The sequence below is a fragment of the Mytilus galloprovincialis genome, chromosome 2, assembly GCF_965363235.1.
Source record: "Mytilus galloprovincialis chromosome 2, xbMytGall1.hap1.1, whole genome shotgun sequence".
Taxonomy (NCBI): Eukaryota; Metazoa; Mollusca; class Bivalvia; order Mytilida; family Mytilidae; genus Mytilus; species Mytilus galloprovincialis.
The window spans coordinates 6996138-7005877 of record NC_134839.1 but is presented as its reverse complement, the minus strand read 5'-3'; the positions used below and the strand labels follow the sequence as shown (position 1 = coordinate 7005877).

General features: G+C 31.3%; 1 protein-coding gene across 1 annotated transcript in view; it reads left to right on the top strand.

The window, feature by feature from the left end:
- Positions 1-3148: 3148 nt before the first annotated feature.
- Positions 3149-9740, top strand: part of LOC143062766 (amino acid transporter heavy chain SLC3A1-like) — a 387949-nt gene continuing 381357 nt past the window's right edge. The window contains exon 1 of the mRNA XM_076234544.1: positions 3149-3159. The gene's annotated coding sequence lies outside the window, so the exon portion shown is untranslated. The remainder of the gene's footprint in view (positions 3160-9740) is intronic.

Sequence of the window (9740 nt, the reverse complement as noted above, 5' to 3'; positions counted from 1 at the left end):
AGGAACATTTGTTACACAGTATGTATGCAGCAAACTCTTATCGTTTTCTTAATATGCAAGCTTGAAATTGCAGCGTAATTTTTTTTGCACTCGGTGACCTTTGACCTTGGGTGAAAATTGAAGACTATTGGTGTAGGTCCCAAGTCTCTACGACTTCCGGTTCTCCAAGTACATTTTTTTTTAAATTGTGTATATTTTTTCAAGGGAAATAACTTTTTATAAAAGTTTATAACAAAATGATTGTATTATGTTCATTAACATTGCCATCTGTTCCTTTCCATGTTGTAGTTTTCAAATCAATTCTATTTCTAATACTTTATAAGAAAAATGCATATAAAAGAAATTGCTTCAAGGGGATATAACTCTCATAGGGGATGATGAAATCCTATTCAACCTCATATGGTAATACATTATGATGAGATCTACCTTTGGTCCAAATAAGGTCATAATATCTTTAAAAACATAGAGGGGGCGCCATGTTGACAAAAAAAAAAAAAAAAAAAACAATAAAAGGGAGATAATACATCTAAAAGAAAATGATGAAATCCTCAACAGGGTCATCTGGTAATACTTCGTGATGAGGTCTATCGATATTCCATATTTGGTCTACATAACTTCAAAAGAAACAAGAGGCGGGCATTTCAAAAAAATGTTGGAAGAAAAAAAAGAAAAAGAAAAAAAAAACATTAGAAAAACAATAAGGAGGTCTTTCCTTTCGTAGTGAAATGAACAAAGATGCGAACGATTTTTCATATACTATATACACATTTATACATTTCATTATTCTTATTGTCCGTAGCCAGTAACATATTTTCTCGATATGAATCTTTTTTTATTGAAAGATGTAATGAGGTTATAGATAAAGTATGACGTAAATGAAAATTCCCACAAACTTAAATTTAGGTATGAGAAAATAAGAGTAAGTGGGATTTAAAAACTATGGTTAATAAACTCATCATATATACCAGGAATAAGATTGTGTATGTCTACATAGGATACAGGTAAGTTTTTCAATTAGAATTGAATTAATGTGAATTTACATATAAATATATATGTGTGTGTTTGTCTATTTGTGTGTATGTTACGAAAGGCTGTCATATTGAAATTAACACAAGAAACATACATTTATTCATTAATAGATTTTTATGCTTTTTCTTTCGTCTTAAAAGTATTTCCGAACGCCGATTTGTTTTTTTATTACGTCCACTTCCTGTGTCAAATGGATAGTTATCTCCTTATAACTTTTTTTTTAATTAGAGTAAACGCGTATTGCTGCAACAATATAAATGTTTACCTGATAAACTTGAAGTAAAGATAGATTTAGTAGTGTATGCAGAGGAAGTAGCACTTTTACTATTCAAAGCTCGTACATTCATTTTTGAAAAAAAAACATAAAAAAAACACCCTACAATTTGATATCACATGATCAAGAAATAACTGTAAAGCACATATTGCATAATTAGTGATTGTTAATACAACAATTATATTTTATTGCAATAATCCAAAAAAATAAATAGTAAAAATACCGAACTCTAAGAAAAGTTCAAGCGGAAAGACCCTCAACAAATAGCAAAATCAAATCTCAAATACATCAATCGGATGGAAAACAACTGTCTGCATACTCCTGACTTGGGACAGGCATTTCCGTATGTAGAAAATGGTGGATTAAACCTGGCTCTATAGTTAGCTTAACATCTCACTTGTATAAATGTTTGCTATTATAAAGCAGACTCTAGGGTATGCTTGTATAGTTAAATTCTTAATACGTATTAGAACGAATCGAAATGCACTAAACTGAAATTGTGACAAAGCTTTATCTTTAAGGGAAACGTTTAAAGTTTTTTTTTTCTTTCTCCGTGTATTCTGTGCAGTGATCAATCATTTAAATTAAAAGAGTAAGCTGTGCTAATGCAAATATATTGTTTCTGTCATATGGTATGTTCTAAATGCAGTTATAATTTTAGAATATTCACATTAGCATACTTGTATCTTATCAACTTGTGTTACATTAATCTTACACTGCGATTGATTTTTCGATCCTTTTTATAGTGTTCGATAATGACAACAAACATGTATAAAGTAAACCATGTATATTGTCATTTATTTTGCTTTTTATAAAATTGTCAGAACGAATTTGTCTCCTCGTCATTTGTTTCAAAATGCCGAATTTGAAAAAAAAAGCTACTTGAATAGTTTGATTTTGTTTTCTCATAACTAAATAAGGTGAAAATGAGTACATTAATTATTGAGATATTGCAAATCTTTCATTTAAATAGGTTTTGCTTCGGATGACATATTTAATCCGCCCCAAACTGCATGAGTAATAGGATTGAAATGTGAGTGAATTGTAAGATGTGGTAAAAAATATAATAATTAAAATAGACCAAGGTAAACCTTTTACTGATACTAATAAACACCAATATGACCTACAAACCGAAATCTGTTTTTAAAGGGAAGTCAAAAGATTTTTGTGTAAATAATGTGTAATTATACAATACATAATCCTCAATCTAAAACATTTTGGTTGAATAATTTTAGCTAAAGAAAGGGCACTGATGATACATTTTTAAATCGACTGGTATATGCTCTTTGGTCGGGTTGATGTCTCTTTGACATACTCCCCATTTCCATTCTCAATTTTAAAACGTATATCAAATTTATAGAAAGTCTAACATTTTATATTCATAGACTTTATTTTATCTTTAACCTTTAACTTTTAGAGATTCTTTGGTGCAATTAAAATTATGAAAATAATAAAACGAAGTACAGATATCAATTATTGTATCGTTTAAAATGCATAATAGATAAAAAAAAAAAAAAAAAAAAAAAAAAAACTTCACGAAAATAATATAATAAGTTAAAGCTTTTTGCACCATTATTAATTGATTTTTATCTGAAAGGGCATTTTGATCTACAAATCAAATTATTAAGGTAGTTTTATATCTACCGCAAACACAGTTTGGGGATTTATATGAATTACCATGCCTGTCTGTCTGTCTGAATTATATCCGCCCGTTCAGCATCGTTTACTGTGCATAACTTGTATACTACTATAAGAATATGTTGAATCAAGCCGTGTATGCCGTTGTATCAGTGACTTGGGTTGTGTCATATACAAAGCCATGTCACTCTGACTTTGAATTGGATATTTGACTTCTATTGAAATAAAACCTTGTACAATTTGTGTCCGGCTCAGACATTTTGTACCGTTAAATTTCAAACGAATCAGACAATTGAAATTTACAACGCGCAAATGGCAGCGTGTATATATATCGTAACTTATATTTTACACTTCAACATATTTTAAATATTTTGACCAAGCTTGTGTAAACCAAACGTTTTTATTTCAGGATCTTGTCATATATATATTTATATATATATATATAAGTATTTGTGGTCAATTTAGGGCTCCGTTATTCATTGAAAGGATTAAATATAAGGGAAAAATATAAAATCATAGATCGAGGAAAGTTAATACCACGGCTAATAGGAAACAGTAAAATCACAAAAATACTGAACTCCGAGGAAAATTTAAAACGGAAAGTCCCTAATCAGATGGCAAAATAAAATGATAAAACACATCAAACGAATGGACAACAACTGTAATATTCCTGACTTGGTACAGGCATTCTCAAATGTAGAAAATGGTTATATTTAACACAGAATTGTCAATGTAAACACAACATAGAAGCCGGTTGATAAACAGACACCTTCCAACATCTGGGTGAAGGCAGGTATTGCAGAAAGGGAATTTAGGTCTATTATTCTTCAAGCTGCTCATAGCAGTTAAAACCCAGTGATCAAAATGTTTCAAACGGTTAATATCACCTTATGTTGGTTTCATAGATGTTTGTATTTTAACTCTAAGTGATAAATATATTAAAACCTTCATATTCATGGATTTTAACACACAAAATGTAATCATGCCCAGTTCAGCAGGCGAGACCTCTCTGAAAGTAAATAACGATCAATGCTTTAATTAATTTTCAATAAAAAGAATTGAAGACAACTTATCTCCTTATTCTTAACACAATAGATGATAATCAAACTATAATTTTATGAAAGATACGCAATATACAGACAAGTGATTCAATTATCCTCTCAGATGTAACTATCGGAAATAACAACAACACAAAAATGGTAACTATGTTTAGTTGACTGCTTTGGTTGTTGATCAGTTTAAAAAACGGAAAAGACAATCTTTTACTTGAATTTGACTTTTATACATATTCGATTTTTTTAAATGTCTCTACCCTTCAATTACCAATTATAACATTCTCGGTCACGGTTAATGTAGATTTGATTTTAATTTCTATTTAAATGATACGATATATACCTTATTATTTATTAGAAGAGCAAAGAGTAATACATGTAAAACTTAGTATTTTTACTTCAGGTTGAAGAACGAACATGGATTTCGACAGCTATGATAACGTTATGAAAGGGGTTGCAGACAGTATTGATGCAGGTATATTCTATTACTGTTCTTAAATATTTTTACGATATATAAATAATTGCAAGGGAAATCTTAAAAAAATATTACATTGAAACATGGCAAAAGAAAGAAATACGTTTATTAAATATAGATGACAAAATGAATTAATGCATAGTTATGATAGAAGCAGGTTATAATTTAGTTTTGACATTAGAGGAAATACTGTAAAAAATCATTGTAAATATACTCATCCTACATACCAGGATTAAAGTAAGTACAAGTAAAGGCAAAAGTAGTTTACCGCTGTTTAAAAGTCATTAATGGATTAGGCAAAAACAGATCCGGGTCACAAACCAGTATGCCAGACACCCGTTTTATCTACAAAAGACTTATCAGCGATCTAAAATACATAATTTCCAAAATGTCTTGCAAGATACAGATAAATTAATATTTTCCTATGGTAAAAAATCCTTTCAATCTCAGAGAAAAAGAATTGATGATAGTTAAACTAATGACTTTTAAATAAACGATTAACAAGAAAACCATACGGTTATTATATTTGAGCTTTATATTTCTTTACAAAATATTTCTTTATTGTAATAATCGTCTTAAACTTATCGAACTTTATCAAAGTGCATTTTTAGCAGTGTTAAAGTTTTTTTCATGATGAATTAAATATGAAATTTTGAAACTAGATTCTTAATTAGACTTACGATATCTGACGTGTTTTATAAAAGAGGGACGAAAGATACCAAAGGGACAGTCAAACTCATAAATCTAAAAAAAACTGACAACGCCATGGCTAAAAATAAAAAAGACAAACAGAAAAACAATAGTACACACGACACAACATAGAAAACTAAAGACTAAACAACACGAACCCCACCAAAAACTAGGGGTGATCTCAGGTGCTCCGGAAGGGTAAGCAGATCCTGCTCCACATGTGGCACCCGTCGTGTTGCTTAAGTGATTACAAATCCGGTAAATAGTCTAATTCGGTAGGTCATATTCATGAAAGGGAAGGGGATTGTAGTTACGACGTAAGGAACATATCCGATATCATTTGTGAAACGGTTATTCCATAACGGTCAACCAACTCGTGATGGCGTCCGTAAAATTTACGAAGGGATGATTTCAACTTCACCATTTGGAACTCTTGGTTTAATAGCTTCCTTGTGAGCAGCAAACCTCTATCAAGAAAATCATGATAGGAAATGCAAGCACGGGAATATCGTATCAATTGGGAGATATATACCCCGTATGCAGGTGCTGCTGGAATGTTGCTACTTAGAAATGGAAAGTTCACAATTGGAAAGCTGAAATCATCTCTTTTGTCGTAAAGTTTTGTTTTCAACCGACCCTCATTGTCAATTTTTAGATGTAAGTCAAGATATGAAGCCGATTTAACTGTATCTGTAGTATCTTTTATCTATTATAACATTACGATTGATTTATGATTTTGACTTTCGACTGCTATGTCAAATTATCAACTTATTCAGTGAGAATGGGGCGATCCTGTAAATAAAAAAAACTTTCTTATCGTATCACTGCATGATATTTCGGAATTGATAATCTACAACTCATTTAATAGAAATAATTCTAAATGTTCTGATAAAAGTTAAAAAGGAAATTACAGAGTTACCAAAATTTAGGTATACATTTTTCTCCAAACTTTACTGTTCGATGATAGCTTTTCTGTTAGAGATGATTTGAATTCCTATATTTTAAGACAAGCTAATGGAGAGAATAATAAGCACGTAGCATTTTTTAAATTCTTCCACATTCAGTGCACGTACCAAGTCGAACTACCTGGACTTTCGGTCTTTGTTAGTACGACAGTGTCTGTCACTTTTTGAAGGGGTTGTGTGTTGGTGATTAGTTTAGCATGTTTATTATTTTTCTAAACTCCGGTAATCCTTTTTTTATTATATGTACCATTTTATATTGTTGAACTAAATCATATGAAACTGTTTTCTATGTGGTATAGGAAATATAAAAGGTTTGAAATTCCTTCTGAGGGACAAGCCGAATATTTACCCAAAGGAACTTGAAATGGTAAATGAAGGCAGTGACTTGATACAACTACTTGAGAGGAAAGAGCTGTTATCAAGAACAAAGGTTTTAGAATTCATGAACTTACTGCAGTTAGAGGGTAGAATAGACCTGTCTAAGAAAGTGCAAATATACATGGAAACCAATTTACCTGTAAACCTATCTAATCATGGTAAGTTGATATAATTGATGTTTTGACCCCCAAATAAAGATTATGTAAATATCTGGCTTACTGTTTTTAAAAAAATCTGGGTTGGTCTCAAGTGCTCCAGAAAATATAAGCAGGCCCTGTTACACCCGTCGTGTATCTAATGTATTTTAAAAAAAACGGTGATAAGTATGATCCGGTTGGTCACATTTGGGGGAAGAAGGACGGAATTGTAGATACGAAATTTAGAACATATCCGTTGTCATCTGTGAAACAGATACCGGTATACCATAACTGTCAGACAACTCAAGAAAATAAAGAATACAGCTAACTGCTTCTCTCTCTTCCTTAGACATTATGTATGAAGTCAACCTCATAAGAATAAAGAAACAAGTCGGCAAGAAGATGAGCACAGCAAATCGTGTGAAATGCAACTATTAGTAATCTATGAAAATTGTTTGACTTTTTATTTGTATCGAAATAAAAAAAATAACAATGAATCACTTTTAAAATCTAATTAACAATTGTTCTTTGATTTTCACATAACATGTATATTGAAGATCTATTAGAATGCATTTGCTATATATACAAATGTATAGCCATTTTAACAGTTTAATGAAATAGAAACAAAGCAGAACATGCTTATTTCTGAAATAACTGTAAAATTAGATTTGCGTATACACATCTATCTTGTTTATTCACCACCTTCATTTGATCTCTAGTGTAAAGTAATTTCATCGGAAATCATATCACTTCCCGTAATTCTTATATTAGCTGTGATGGAAAAGAAAGGCGGAAGATAGCTAAGAATATCTAACCTCATTCGTCAAACACAAACTGAAAACGCTATAAAAAAAACCGAACAACACCGAAAAAGAAAATAACATTCTACAAAAAATAACATAGAAAACTAAAGACAGTACAACAAAACATCTGCCATTAGGTACTCCCAAAAGGAGAGCGAATTCTTCTTGTGGAACACATCTGTCATGAAACATATATATATACCACAACTGTCATCTGACCAATAATTTGTAAAGTATTAGTATAATTATTTCATTTTGTAACTTTTAACAACTTTTCAAAACTTGTTATGTATGTAATTAGTTGCGGAGATATCAATATGGTTTGATTAGGATTTTTTTGTAATATAGATGTTATATTACATTCTTTACACCCAATACTTTAAAAATAGAAAATAAGTTTGTACAGTCAATCTGATAAATATCTACTCTGAGATAAATTTATAGTCATGAAAGTTTACATGTTCCACCTAATTGGGAAACATATCAACGTCGTTGTTAGGTTTATTATCTACTTCTAGACATTTTATTATTTTAAAACTTTACATTCCTAAACTTCTACAATAAAAGTTTTAAAAAACATTAAAAAGTATACTCCCTGATCATAGTTAAAGGTAAACGCTACTGTTTTTGGACAATATCAATTCATTTACCTGGGACTTTCCAAACCCAGGAATGGACTACTTTAATAGCTGTATTTGTCGAAACCTTTCGGAACTTTATTTGTGAGTCACAGATTACGCTATTGTAGACAAAGCGCACGTATGGCGTAGGTCTGGTATCTTTTATGAGTTATTCTTACTAGAATGATACAGTACAGTTCTACGAAATATATTCCTCTTTCTGAAAAAGAAGAAAGAAATTGCAGTTCTTTCCTATTGCTTATACGACTTGTTGTCAAAGGTACCAGGATTATAATTTAGTACGCCAGACGCCGTTTTGTCTTTATAAAATAAAATTTTGATAAAGCCAAACAAGTACGAAGTTAAAGAGTATTGAGGATCCAAAATTTTAAAAAAATTGTGCCAAATACGGCTAAGGTAAAAGAGGGACGAAAGATACCAAAGAGACAGTCAAACTCATAAATCGAAAATAAACTGACAACACAATGGCTAAAAATGAAAAAGACAAACAGACAAACAATAGTACACATGACACAACATAAAAACTAAAGAATAAACAACACGAACCCCACCAAAAACTAGGGTTGATTTCAGGTGCTCCGGAAGGGTAAGCAGATCCTGCTTCACATGTGGCACCCCTCGTGTTGCTTATGTGATAACAAATCCGGTAAACAGTCTAATTCGGTAGGTCACATTCACGAAAGGGAAGGGAATTGTAGCTACGACGTAAGGAACATATCCGATATCATTTGTGAAACGGTTATTCCATAACGGTCAACCAACTCGTGATGGCGTCCGTAAAATTTACGGAGGGATGATTTCAACTTCACCATTTGGAACTCTTGGTTTAATAGCTTCCTTATGAGCAACAACCCTCTATCAAGAACATCATGATCGGAAATGCAAGCACGGGAGTATCGTATCAATTGGGAGATATTAACCCCGTATGCAGGTCCTGCTGGAATGTTGCTACTTAGAAATGGAAAGTTCACAATTTGAAAGCTGAAATCATCTCTTTTGTCGTAAAGTTTTGTTTTCAACCGACCCTCATTGTCAATTTCTAGATGTAAATAGATATAGGAAGATGTGGTGTGAGTGCCAATGAGACACCTCTCCATACAAATAACAATTTAAAAAGTAAACCATTATAGCTTAAAGTACGGCCTTCAACACGGAGCCTTGGCTCACACCGAACAACAAGCTATAAAGGGCCCCAAAATTACTAGTGTAAAACCATTCAAACGGGAAAACCAACGGTCTAATCTATTTAAACAAAACAAGTCAAGATATGAGGCCGACTTAACTATGCCTGGGATAAAAAAAATCCCAGTGAATCATTTATTGCGGTATTTAGAATTTCTCCGTTGTAGAACATATAGTTCAATACAAATACAGCACTAGAATTTCCTGTAAGTTGCTGATTTCTATATCTTGATAGATGTAAATAGATTTAGATGAAATAATATTATATCAATAGTTTTTACTTTTTCCTAAAACTTGATCTTATGAAATGAAGGTTTTAATTACTTTAATTATTTTAAACACACTCGTCTGTTAGATATTCAGAAATCAAGCTTCATATTAGTTAGTTTTAATTGTGAATTGATATGCAAAACAATACATTTCTCAATGTAGATTATTACGGAATTAATGGTATGCCATTGGTTGAGAACTATATT